We start from the raw sequence: 13,910 nt of genomic DNA, 5'->3' as shown, positions 1-13,910 counted from the left end.
AAACATTCCTATTCAAGACCCCACCTACGCGTGTGGATGGTTTTAATCCTGTTGATATCAATAGGCCTTAAAATAGTGCTGATAATTAACAACAACATGCTTAGTCCACAGATGCCCATATTGCCGAGCGTGCATGAAGACTCTGTGTGGCTTTATTCCAGATGTCTGAGATGTCCACAAGATTATTATTGATTTTGTGCAGCCAGGTTAATCACAGGCAACCGTGCAGCCACTCCCAGGCTGTGATTTGGCAATGACCTGATGCTTTCTGATCTCGTCTCATCTTGAGAGCTCAATGTACTGAGACTTTGTCTCCAAGGCAGGCAACGTAGCCAAAAAGGGCCATCCAGCCCTGGCCAGTGAGGACTTCAGCTCTCTGAAGGCCAGTTCTCAGCGACAAGTCCCTATTACTGATAAAGTCAAACCCAGTAATCACCACTGGCAATGCATGTGAGACGTCTCCTGCTTGTTTAAACAAGGTCCATGTTTCAGATCCATATGAGAAAAAAGAAATATGCAGGTTTATAAATGTGTACTTTAGTATATAGTTTCACTGTAGTTTTTTTGGCTGTAAACTCTATGCAAGTGCTTTATCGTTGAGGCTGTGAAACCAATTTTCCACAGGATGACTCATTTGATGGCAGTTTATTGTCTAGGTAGGTAAAGTCAACCAGTATTTCCACAGCAAGGGTGTCAACTTTTCCATGGAAACTGGATTTTTGCTTTTACCTAAGAAACTCGGAGCCCGAGAGGAGCTGTTTCTTGCTGGAAGCTATCTAGTGCATCTTCGAGGACAACTGCAAAGTGACCCAGGTGGATGACATCATCTGAATAATCCAGGTCAGTAGAAGTGGTAGAACTGAAAGTTATACTGAGATGTAGTTCAAGGAGCCACTCCATTGCACCACAGAACAGGGCTGGTGCCATGACAGCACCTTACTGCTTAGTGGATCTAATGTGGAACCTTTCAGACCTAGGGATCCCCCAATGCATCCACACCCTGAGTTATAATGTAGAGTTTGAATTAGCCTCAGAAGGAGGTGCTTTTAGGTAAGCACCTGGCTAAATGCTGCTGAGAATGGAGATGGATTTCAGCATGCACTAAAGAGCTTTCCTGAATCAGGGCCCATGCACTAGAAATACCCAGGCATTGGGATGCAGCATTAAAGACATATTGACAGCTGTGAGATTATTTTTCCTTGAGGATTTATAGCTTAGACATAACCTTTTACCACAGGCTTTTGTTTTGCATACACATGTTTTTCTAAACTGTAGAGTTTATTAAGGTTCAACCAGTATATGTGAAGTAGTATAATGTACAAAGGCTGGGTACATTTATTTTGCAGTTAAGGGCCTCCCAGAAATAACTTTGAAAAACACTTACCCTTGAAAATTGAGGTCTGCCTGGGAGTGAAAATAGAGATGAAATATAATTCTGTTGTACCTATTCTCCTGCTGAACAGAACCAATGCAAACAGAGATATTTAAAGCCAAATCTAACTGAGTAGAGCTATGGGAGTGGGGAAAGAGGAAGGCTATTTGGGAAAGGTATGTTACTGCAGTTCGTGACTATTCCTACAGCAAGCTTACAATCACAATTGCTTAAGGGTGGTTGAGCTCTTCTGAAATAAGAGATGTTGAGCTGGCTGGAAAAAATGGCTTAGACTTAGAAGGGTCGTATTTCTATGGTAAATGTCAGTTTCACCATATGCACACGCTGACTAAAACATATTTCCATCAACAAATCGAATTTCAAACACAGGCACAGAAAAAAGCCGCATGAGGACTTAGAATTTGAGCTGAGGATTTTTATTTCTATTCTAGCAGATGTACCCATGTTCCCTGGGTCCTTAACAGAAGGTTTTTTTTCTGCTCTTGGCCCCACCTCCATGCCTGTCCCAAGTTGGGGAGTCTTGCTGGGCCACAACTCCCGGCACCCTGCCTGTCCTCAGAAGGTGGAGGGCCAGTTTGGGCTGCAGCTCCTGGCCCCCACAGCTCGTGCTGGGACCAGCCCTCCACGACGACAGGCAGGGGGACTGGGAGCTGTCGCCCAAAGTGCACACCCCACAGACAGGCTGCGGTAGCCAGGACCCATGACCTGACCTGGTCCCCCAGCACAGGGACAGGTGGAGAGGGCCTGGAGTCACAGCCTGAACTAACCTCCGCCCCGCCAGGGACAGTTAGTGGGAGCTGGGGGGGCAGGGGGGTTGTGGGCATGGAACTGGGCCCAGCCCCAGCCTGAACTCTGGGGGTGGGAAAGCGAGGAGGTTGGGAGTGGTCCACAGCGCTGGGCTTCCCCAGCCCCAGCATGAGCTTAGTGGGGAGGGGGAGTGGCAAGGAAGGGTTTCCTGGACCCAGCATGTCAGGGAGGGCTGGGGGGTGGGGCTGCAGAGGAACAGCTGGGCCCTCCTTGTAGGGCACAGGGGAGCTGTTTACCCATCCAAAGGCAGGCTGGGTAGAGAACCTTGTCTCTACATGGCCACTGTTTTTCTGCTGTGGCTTCCCCCAGTGGTCACTCTGCAGTAGCGCTGTTCCCTGCGCTCACTGCCCTTGTGTCTGAAGTATGTCATCCCTCCCGTCAGTGCCCCTCCCTTCCCATGCGCTGGGAATTCCTGGGATTTTTGGCATTTCCCACTTTCTAGGCACTGCCAAACTCTGACCCTGGTTGAAATTAAGGTAAGAGGAAGCTGCACACCAAATTTCATGGTCACAGCTCTTAGGGTTTAAGAGGAGTTTTTGAACAAATGTAGCTCAGACAGACAGACAGATGCACTCTAAAATATATAGTGGATTGTTGACATGTGTTGTTGACAATTTTTGTTTTAACATTTATAAAGCTATAACTTGTGGATTCTCAACACCTACTATCATTAATTATTGTTGGCACCAGCATAATTTCCGACAAATGTGAAAATTTAAATGGATTAAAAAAAAGTTAAAAATAAACATTGATAGTAGTCAAAGTTATGAAAAAAGCTCTGAATTTTATCAAACTTACTTATTATATTATGGCTCTTTACAATTTTCTAGCATTGTTCCTAGGCAAGAGAGTGTGAGAATACTTGGTAGAGAACAGCTCAAGGATTTCATTTGGAGTGCTGGAAGTCCTTCTGCAGGGGGGAGATTAGGAGGCCTAAGGCAGAGAAACAAGAAACATGAGGTTTCAGTTAATGGAAAACTAGGAAGTGATTTAATTACAAAACATGCTAACAATATCTAGGTAAAAAATCAGCGTGTTGGAAAAGTGGCTTAAGGGTAATCGAAAGGAACAATATGCAACCTTTAGGGCATAAGCCAATCTCTAACTATTATAGATCAAGTTGAGACCTACACTGAGTGCTGTATGTCCCACAACTGTCAGTGCAAGATTATGCCCCTTCCTCTGAAATGTCAGGCATGGGACATTGTTCGAGTCAGCCTATTGACCAAGATGGCCATTAGGCTGAGTCTGGCAACTCCTTGCTCCTAATTAACTGTCATATAGGAAGCTGCTACAAGGTCCTGGATGAGAGAATTTGCTGTATGATGGGAGGTCAATATTTTCTAGCACACTACCACCACTTCCACTGCTTAATGGGCTCTTAGAAGGCATTTATGGGTAAATTACAGCTAAATAACAACACAAGACACTGAGAGCCAGGACTGGTGGCTCTAAACAAACTTTGTGGGACCACTGGAAACTTGGCCACACCCATGATATGTAGTCATCCAGCTAACTAAAATCATGCCGGATTACAGATATTGCTGGAGGAGAGAGTTCCAGGTTAGACAGGTTCAGCCGGCATTAAGGTAGTCTTTTAATGTAGAATACGCCTTTTGGAATTGGGCTCCCCTTTCAATGCCTCAGAATACTGGGGCACCACAAGCCCAGGTTATATCCTATACTGCATATTCACCATTTGTATACAGTTATTTTAGATTGTGTAAACATGTGCTTTGTGAGGTATCATTCAGAAACTCAGTCTGCTGCATGTTGTTATCCTCTTAAAAAGTGTGTAACAACACTGCATATAAACTCACAAGCTTTTGCTATATGACTGTTACTGAAACACATTGTAGTTGGGTAACCCCCACAAGCCCATTTTTCAGTGACAAAAGCACCCTGAATGGTACCAGCTAAGTCAAATGGGCTGTCACTTACTTAGGCAGCCACTCTTTAGCAACAGGACTGGGTACTGGGGTATACCAGGACACAGAAGGCCTTTCATCCACCAGGCTTGGTCTGGTGTTTGTGGGGGGGGAGGGCAGTCAGGAGAGAGAGGCGTGGCCTGATGTGGATGGAGTAGGGTGGGCAGGCTGAGGCTCCCCCAGTCTGGGGACCTCTCAGTGCATTAACCGTGGGGGGGGGCATCCAGCACATGCGGTTGGGTCAATGAGCTTACCTCTCCATAAGGAGACCCAGCCTAAGATGACAAGGCACCTGACATGCATATTTTATGAGGTACTATGGCCACATTTTAGCGTCTAAATATTTTGTCATTTGGCTGAAGTATTTTTAGTTTTTATTTGATTTATTTTTGTCAAATATTAAAAATTTGTGGAATGGAAAAAAAAGCCTGTCTTGCAGCTGCTTATCCTAAATCAAGCTTGCTTAATGCGCTGGAAGGTTGCTTATGCAGAGGAAGAGAAAAATGTATCAGTTATAGACCTAAAGGCATTACAGATAAGTTCAGGTTAAATGGAACAATCAGCTTTGCCTAACACTCCAGAACTTTCAAACCAGTTCATCTCTTCAGCACCTGTATATATCACCCTGAGCATCAAATCCCCTTGCTAAACTAGAAGCAATAATGAGACTTGGAAGAGTTTTACTAGCTGATCCTCGGTCTGTTTATTTCCTAAATATTAGTTCAACACCTTCCTTTAGACTAAGCTACGCTTAGAAGCAAAAAGCTACTATAATTAGACACCATCAGGATAATGATTTCATTAAAACGCATTGGCTGGATTAAGTCATGTACAAGTCAGGGTGTTATAAAATGTAGTTAAACAGTTTATCAGGCCAGTATAATTGGAGTTGCAGGGATTACAGTAAAAAAGCACCAAAAGGTAATTTCCTATTTGGCCAAAGCGCTCGCTGATTCCCTCTGGCTCCCAATTATCATATTTCTTCTCTGAATCAGATCTCCTCCACAGTCTGAAACTGCTCTAAACTCAAAGCTATTACAGCCAACCCTAATCCTCACACAGAGCACTGAAGTTCTCATTTGCTCTTTACACAAGCTCATCTGTCAGATATTTACTGCTGAGAACTGGGTCTGCGCTACAGCTCAGGTGATTAAATAGCAGGGGAAAGACTTTCTGAGCAGATAGACAAACATTTGAAACGGATTAATCTAAAAGACATTTTAATCACATAATGTCATGGGTCTGATTCAAGTGCACAAAAGTACAAAACCAAGTTTAGGTGCTCATCTCTGGGGTCTAGGTGTTGCCTTGAGTGCATATGATATGCAAGCCCATCTGCTGTTCTGAGTATTTTTTATAGGGAAAGTTTGGTTTGAGCTTCAGGAGACAACTACTCAGCTGGAGTAAACTGGCATCTCGCCACCCAGTGAAGCCACACTGTATACTCCAGCCGAAGCTGTGGCCTCAGATCTTACACTTTACCATTAAATCGTTACCAAACACATATTGGCTAGTGCACAATGTGACTCTAAAAAATAAGGTCCAGCATAAAAGGGACCTAATTTAGGACTATGTAGATGCACTGTTTAACAGCTTATCTGAGCATGCAGTGGAACACACAAATCAGATAACTCCATGTGGAAATGCATCCGATGAGAGCATTGCTTTTGCATTTAGTCCACTTGCAAGCACACAGAAGCAGTTGTTAGATATTGGGGGAAACTGCACATTAAGCTGGGCTGAAAAGCAGGCATGATGGATCATATGACACAATGCAAGTAGGGTTACGTAATTTTAAGTAATAATGGAACAGGAAAAGGCATTTACTGAGAACATTTACTTTTAACTGGGGGTGGTGCAGCTGGTTAAATATATGTCAATGAAAATTAATCATTCAGACCCCAATTTAGTAAGCTGCTCAAGTTTATGGCCAACTTGTACCATGTGAGACTTTACTGAAATCCGTTGAGCTACTCACATTTTCAAAGTAAGGTCTCAATTTAAGTATCTGCTGAATGAAGGGCTAAGTCACTGCTTCTCTCTTCATCAAAACAAAACAGCAGTCATGTATCACTTTAAAGATTAACAAAATAATTTATTAGGTGATGAGCTTTCATGGGACAAACCCGCTTCTTCAGATGTCTATCCCATGAAAGCTCATCACCTAATAAATTATTTTGTTAGTCTTTAACGTGCTACATGACTGCTGTTTTGTTTTGCTAGAATACAGACAAACACAGCTACCTCTCAGTCTCTTTTCAGCAGTTTACCTATCTGTGAAACTGGGCTAGTGTTTCCTGCACCAGTGTTCACTGGCAGCTGTTACAGGCAATACTTAGCAATTGTACGGAAATTTTCATGCATCTCAAAGTCAGTTATAAAAAGGACAAGTACTGTTCTAATTTTACAGTCAGGGGAAATCAAGCACAGAAAGGTTAAGTGCCCTGAACAAGCCCATTCAGTGATTCGGTGGCAATGGTGGAGCTAGTGCCCTAGTTTTCTGACTCAGTTCAATTCACTGGGCTATGCTGCCTTTCATGCATTTTGTCTTGAAGTGTGGAATCCTCCCAAAGCACAAGCCCAGCACAATGCACAAGAGGTGCATGGGCCTTTCATTGGTCCCATAGAGCAGGGGAAATGTCACCCTAAATGCCTGGCAACAATGGATATGTCTCCTGTACTTTTAGGGATATGTTTCATTCGAGATTATTAGCGATACATCCAAAGTAGTACATTTGTGGCTTTTTATTATTCCTTTTGGGGAGGTAAAAGTCACCCATCCTTTGTTTCCCACTTCTTCAAGGACCCCCCAAGGCATATTACAGTTGCCCAGAAATGCATTCAGTAACAAACATTCATGTCTGCTTATGTACTTTAACAACACCACTCTACATTTTAGAAGCCAAAGCAAAGCCAAAATTTCACCAGGAAAAGAAAAGCCAAACTCTTTATCCATAGGAGGACATCTTACAAAACAAAGCAGTTCAAAAGTGCCCCACTCTGGAAGACATGATTAGAGCTTGGTCGTTTCTCTCTTCAGTTAAAAGCTCCTCTGTGTGACTTGATAAACACTAGACAAGATGCCAAGTTAGCCCTATGTGTGCATTGCTTGTCTTGAATATTCATGCAACTAACCCTTGTGAACATGTTTTCAGAGACACTACATTGTTACGTGACAGCAGTGTTCTTTTCTAAGTTTGATTTTTTTCCAAGCAAAATGTTTCAGATTAGATGTAGTTTAAAAAAAAAAAAAACTCTGTTCAAAATTAATCTAAAATTTCATTGATAAGAAAAAAACCTAATAGATGCTATATTAGCCACAGGAGGGCTCCTCATTTGTTCTCTGAACATACCAGAAACATAATGACAATTACAAGGGAAAAAATCATTAAAAAATTGGAACTTGCAGCATATAAAGTTCAAGCGAGATACATTCTCTACTTTACACCAACATCTGCTTACATGCAAAATGTCTGGAAAATTACATTTTATACCGTGTATTATGCTTTACTACTACTCTGAGAATTGAATGCGCCATTTTAAAGGTAAAACTAATATGGGGGCAAGGTTCTCAAAGAATGCAGGAACATGATTATTCCCTGCCTTCCACTTTGTGGTGTTCTTTATGTTTCATGCTCCTTGTGTTCAATAATATGTTAAGAGGACTGAATATCTCTACCATTTAACAAGCTATTTATTAGGAGAACTATTTATAGAGGTGCTACAGCTGAAGCTAGCATTCCAGGCAAGGGCACACAGTCACTTCCCGGAGCCTCTTCCAAACTCTTTCCTCCTGTAAATTGTGCTCCTCCCTCCAAGTTTCAGCAAGTTGTTTCATCTTTCTTTTTAAGACTTTTTGTTGCTTATGTGTCTTTATTGTCAGCATTTGCTGATGTGCAGGGACCATGGGTCATTGATCTAAAGCCTACCAGATACAAACTTTACTGACAGCTCAGTGTGGCCTCTTAGGCTTCATATATCTTCAAGGTGGCTGGTTTTCAAACCGGTCTTCTCCTTCTTGTTTGTGATTAGTTGGTGGGGGAGACTTATGTCTCTTTGAAGCCTTCCTTCTGGTGAGTGTCATCCTCTTGGACCTCTGTGCTCCTCATTACTTTATTCCTTCTGGCACTGAATTAGGCCACTTGATGTCACAGACTCCAAGTCCTCCCAGTAGTGGTCTTGATGCCATTTGTCTGGATGTGCCAGCTGCTTGCTGCTACCCTGCAGCTATTTTCTTCTCATCTGTCCTGAGACAGATTCCCAAACCTGAGCTATTCTTTTCAGGTGACAAACCGGAGGAACTGTCCCACACACAGCTGTCATTGGAGGATATTTTGGAATAAATTAACAAATGAAACAGTAATAAGTCACCAGGACCAGATGGCATTCACCAAGTGTTCTGAAGGAACTCAAATGTGAAGCTGCAGATATAGTGATTTTGATTTGTAACCTATCCTTTAAATCAGCTTCTGTACCAAATGACCCGAGGATAGCTAATGCGAAGCCAATTTTTAAAAAGAATGTTCCTGGCAATTACAGGCTAGAAAGTCTAACAGTACCAGGCAAACTAACTGAAACTTTAGTAAAGAGCAGAATTGTCAGACGCATAGATGGACATAATTTGTTGAGGAAGAGTCAACATGTGTTTTGGTAAAGGGAAAGCATGTCTCACCAATCTTCCAGAATTCTTTGAGGGGTCAGCAAGGAGACCACGGATATAGTATACTTAGATTTCTAGAAAGTATTTGACAAAGTATTTCACCAAAGACTCATAAGTGAAGTAAACTATCATGGGATAAGAGGGAAGGTCTTCTCACGGATTGGTAACTGATTAAAAGATAGGAAACAATGGGTAGGAATAAATAGGTTTCAGAATGGAGAAAGGTAACTCATGGTGTTCCAGGGATATGTACTGACACCAGTCCTATTTAACATATTCATGAATTATCTGAGAAAGGGGTAAACAGCAAAGCGGCAAATTTTGCAGATGATACAAAATTGTTCAGGATATTAAAGTCCATAGCAGACCGTGAAGAGCTGCAAAAGCATCTCAAAATTGGGTGAGTGGGCAACAAATTGACAGATGAAATTCAGTGTTGATAAATGCAAAGTAATGAATATTGGAAAACATAATTCCAACTATATAAGAAATGATGGTCTATAGTCGCTGTTTTCACTCAGTAGAGCTACTGGAGACATTGTGGATAGTTCTCTGAAAACATCCATTCAATGTGCAGCAGTAAAAAATGCCAACAGAATATCCGGAATCATAAAGAAGGGGATACATAATAAGCCAGAAAATATCATATTGTCTCTATATTAATCTATGATACACCTCTTGAATACTGTATGCAGATGTTGCATCTTCATCTCAAAAAGAGATACTGGAATTGGAAAAAGTTGAAAAAAGAGCAAAAAAATTATTAGGGGTATAGGATGGCTGCTATATGAGGAGAGATTAATAAAACTGGGACTTTGCAGCTTCAAGAAAAGAGGGGACTAAGGTGGGCCATGATAGAGGTCTATAAAACCATTACTGGTGTGGAGAAAGTACATAAAGAAAAGTTATTTACTCCTTCCCATAACACAGGAACTAGGGTCACCAAATGAAATTAATAGGCAATGGTTTTAAAATAAACAAAGAGAAGTATTTCTTCACACAGCACATGGTCTACCTGTGGAACTCCCTCACAGAGGATGTTATGAATACCACAACCTTAAGAGGGTTTAAAAAAGAGCTAGATACATTCATGGAGGATAGGTCCATCAATGGCTAATAGCCAGGAAGGGTAGGAATAGTGTCCCTAGCTTCTGTTTGTCAGGGCTGGGAATGGGCAACGGGGGATGATTCACTTGATGATTACCTGGTTTGTTCATTCCCTCTGTGGCACATGGTCAAAAAAGGCCACTGTTGGAAGACAGGACACTGGGCTAGGTGGATCTTTGGTCTGACCTAGTGTGGCTGTTCTTATGGTCTGTAGTTACGTCCTACAACCTGTGCCCCAGTGCAGTTTTGATTGCTGCCTTTTGCCATTGCTTTGTGTGGCTATTTAATGGTTGCACCTAGACCTAGCACAATGCCTCTGTATCCTGCCTGTCTTTTCTCTGCTTAGCTGTAGCAGTCTCTCCTCATGGGAAGCAGACTCTTGGGTCTCTGTGGCCCATGAGTTCCTGTACTAGGCTACGATCTATCCCTGAGAGGGTGTGGCACAATGGTTCATCATTGCCAGGTAGGGATCTTTTCCTTTTTTTTTTTTCTCCTGCCTTTGCCTTCAGTGGCTTCACGGGCTGCCTCTATCTTCCCACCGCTGTGTTGTTTAGCTCGACTATTTAAACTGTTAGCCATTAATATGGCTGTTTTCATACATTCTTACTCTGCAAACCCTTGATCCGTTAAATTTCCAATTTAACTTTAGGTCCTTGTCAATGAAACAGCTGTTAGCAGTCAGCTCTTCTGCAGTGGCACCATGAGACCTGCTGTTCCAACAGCATAAGAGAAGGCAGCACTCATGCATGGACACCCATTACCACCCTGTCAAATATGTACTGTGAGAATCCAGGAGCAATCCATTCATTTTGCAGTGGAACCTCAGCTGACACTTGCAGTACCAAGGGTCTTCTCAAAAGGAGTAGGATTGGCTCCCTAAGCCTTCATATTTGAGATGAGCGAAAACCAAAGGAGGCTGCACCGGATTTAGAAGAAGAAGGGGAATTCTGCTAATGCAACACTGCCTTGACAATACATAGCACTGCAAACATCACTTAACTTGACAAACAACCAGTAAGAGCTGCAGTGAAAATACAGGGTTAGGCAGGTAGCGAGATAAAGAACCAAAAACATGCTGAGCAAATAACTGCCTTTTGAGAATCAGCATTAGCATAATTACTAAACATATGTAATTGCTGAAATAATGTTTGTTGGCATAATTTTTATTTCTAAATGCAACATTTTCTCCCTCCCCCCCCAACCTCCACCGCCAGTAATCTGCCTCTACAACTACGAGTGATAATAACATTCAGCTCTTAGCTGGGAGATGGCATGGCAATTGGCATAATCTGAACGCCGAGGGGTCCAAGAGGAACGAATGCATTTAACACTTCGGAGTCCAACCATCCTTTTTAAGCAAGGTTGTCACATTCAGGACTAGGTGCCCCGTTAAACCTCGGGCACTGTGCCATCAACTTAGCATCTGTCCCAGAGTCACAGTCGATTCTTGATAAGGTTGGATGTTTTCAAATCAATTCCTATTGATTTCCTTCTGCTGCAATAGGTTAAGAAGTGACAGATACAATGAACATTCAGTACAGTGTATCAAGCCATTCCAGCAATAGGCAGTGACTTGGCTGTAAAACAATAGTAGCAAATGCAATAACATGCAGTGCATACACAGAAGGGCCAGCTACAGTTGCTGGCATTATCCTGTTCTTATTAAAAAGGCATTTGGTTATGGTGGTGATAGACGGGTGAACGAAATGTAAAAATGAAACAAATGAGGTTACATCTGTGAAGAAGGCAGGGCTGAGCTGCAATAAATTATGAATACTGTATGTGCACTGGTTATGGAGAGTGCCACTGCATAGCTACATTGGATGATTGAAAAGCTTACTGTATGCATGTCATTTTAGCTTAACAGCAGGGCAGTTAAGAAGCAAGCAGGAAAGCAACACAATCTCTCTACAAAAGTAACATGCTGATAAACATCCTAAGGTTATTAGGAAACAGTGCCAATCTATTAACCGTGAAGATCCAGATTCCTTGGTTCCAGCCCAAAGTTTTACCAGGACTGAAAATGAACAGATCAAAAGGGCTTGAGATGGCTAATATCTATCTATCTATGCATCCAGTGCTTTGTTTGTGCTGGTACTTGCCTGCAGTGAGTACCAGCACTTTGGCAGCACCAGCCAAGGGATTGGCTTGGGCAAGGGGGTGGGGAGCTGGCTGAATACCAGCACCTATGTTTTTTTTCCTCCACAAAACAGGCACTGCATCCATAGATATATCTGATTTGGTGGAGCACATGTCGGGGTCTGTTTGCAAGGCACTGGGCAACAAAAACGCAGGCCCTGCACACGTGATCTGATGCAGCTGGACCTTCCCAGCCTTCCAGCAGGATGGTAAATTACACATGTGTATAGATTGTAACATTGTTTTAAAACCCCTTTGCTCGCATGTTATGCCATGTTCCTAAGATGAGACAAGGATTTGTTTTACGAATGCTCTCTTGCCACTGCCTGAAAGGTCCAATGGCCGTGGGTAGATTTTGATATTTTTGTACCTTTTTTATGAGTGTTACCTCTGTGTTTGAATTTTTTTGCCTCCCAGGGCTGGCTCACAGAGATCTAATGTTGAGATATCCCTGAGAATATGTGCCCATGGAGTAGTCACAGACTGTTTTAATAAGTGTTTTATATATATTATTATTAAACTTATAAATATATATATATATATATATAAAATCATCATCATCATCATCATCGGCCGTGGGCTCAGCGCCCATTGGTGCCTTATGCCTCCCTCACTATTTCCTTCCATCTTTCCCTGTCCACTGCAGAAGCAACGAGGGGTCCTGTGGCACCTTATAGACTAACAGAAATGTATGAGCATAAGCTTTCGTGGGCAAAGACCCACTTCGTCAGATGCAGGTAGTGGAAATTTGCAGAGGCAGGTATAAATAGGTAGGCCAGAGCAAGGCTGGAGATAACGAGGTTAACTCAGTCAGAGAGGGTGAGGCCTACTACCAGCAGTTGATCTGGAGGTGTGAACAGTGCAGAGTGGCTTAGTTTCTGTAGACGAGCTCCACACCAATCTATCATATCATCTACCAATTCTCTGTGGGGTTTGCCTCTCCTGTTTGAACCGTCCATTATGCTGAATACCAGGGTCTGGATTGTTGCTCGGCGTTCATTCTCCAGATATGCCCTCCTGAGTGGCCACCAAAAAGCTCAGCTTACAGAGAACACTGGTCAGTAGTTGGTTCTACCTGTTTCAGGAGGCCTAGGAAATAAATAAATGCTTTTAGATACAAGGGTCTACCCACTGAGCTCTCTTGTAGGGCTGAGACCTAAAAGGCATGCATTTTCCACCCTCCACATTTGGGCCCACTGTTGTACACTGTGTGCAAAACTGAGGGGTGGAAATCTCAAACTAAATGATGGTGAGCATAGTCTAGAGGCACTAATAACATATACTGACACATGCAGGCCATATAGTAGTGTGTACAGAAAAAGCAGCAACATAGGCACAAATTTTGCGGAGTCCAAACTGCCAAACAAACACTGACACCTCAAACATCAAAAGATTACTTCCATTAAAGATACTCAAATGCTGTGAGCAAAATTGGAGATCACCAAGCAATGTAAATCAATAAATACAAATATAAATATCGTAGAAAGATCATAAATATTGTAGAAAGATCAAAAATAAGGGAAAGGTCTTTTCTAACTAGAAAAATGGCAGATATTTCTTCAGGCATGGAAATCAGCCTTTTGCTGTCATTCACTAAAGATTTACCAGTTTTGAAATGATTTTTTCTTGTGTTCTTCTATGGACTTTAACTGCAGCAATAGAGAAACAAGCTGCTATACATGTCATTTCCAAGAAGATGGCAACAGAATTGTATGGACCACTCTAGACTCACTGATTTACCCAGTGTTTATGTAATAAAATGACAACTGAAACAGCACACCCTTTTTGCTATTTCAAAACAGCTATTTTTGCAAGAATTCTCACTTATGGTGAATTTAAAAAATCCCTCCTAATTATTAAATAATGTGGGCAACAT

General features: G+C 42.2%; 1 long non-coding RNA gene across 5 annotated transcripts in view; it reads right to left on the bottom strand.

The window, feature by feature from the left end:
• Window positions 1-13,910, bottom strand: part of LOC142022157 (uncharacterized) — a 465,994-nt gene that overhangs the window by 52,689 nt on the left and 399,395 nt on the right. For 4 of the 5 annotated variants that reach the window (XR_012647864.1, XR_012647868.1, XR_012647866.1 and 1 more), the window contains exon 5: window positions 2,999-3,133. The exons of the other annotated variant lie outside the window; for it this stretch is intronic. This is a non-coding gene — a long non-coding RNA (uncharacterized LOC142022157). The remainder of the gene's footprint in view (window positions 1-2,998; window positions 3,134-13,910) is intronic. 5 annotated transcript variants of the gene reach the window in all.

Source organism: Carettochelys insculpta, chromosome 17 (genome assembly GCF_033958435.1).
Source record: "Carettochelys insculpta isolate YL-2023 chromosome 17, ASM3395843v1, whole genome shotgun sequence".
Lineage (NCBI taxonomy): Eukaryota > Metazoa > Chordata > Testudines > Carettochelyidae > Carettochelys > Carettochelys insculpta.
The sequence above is the reverse complement of the archived record's forward strand: the minus strand, read 5'-3'. Positions and strand labels throughout refer to the sequence as shown.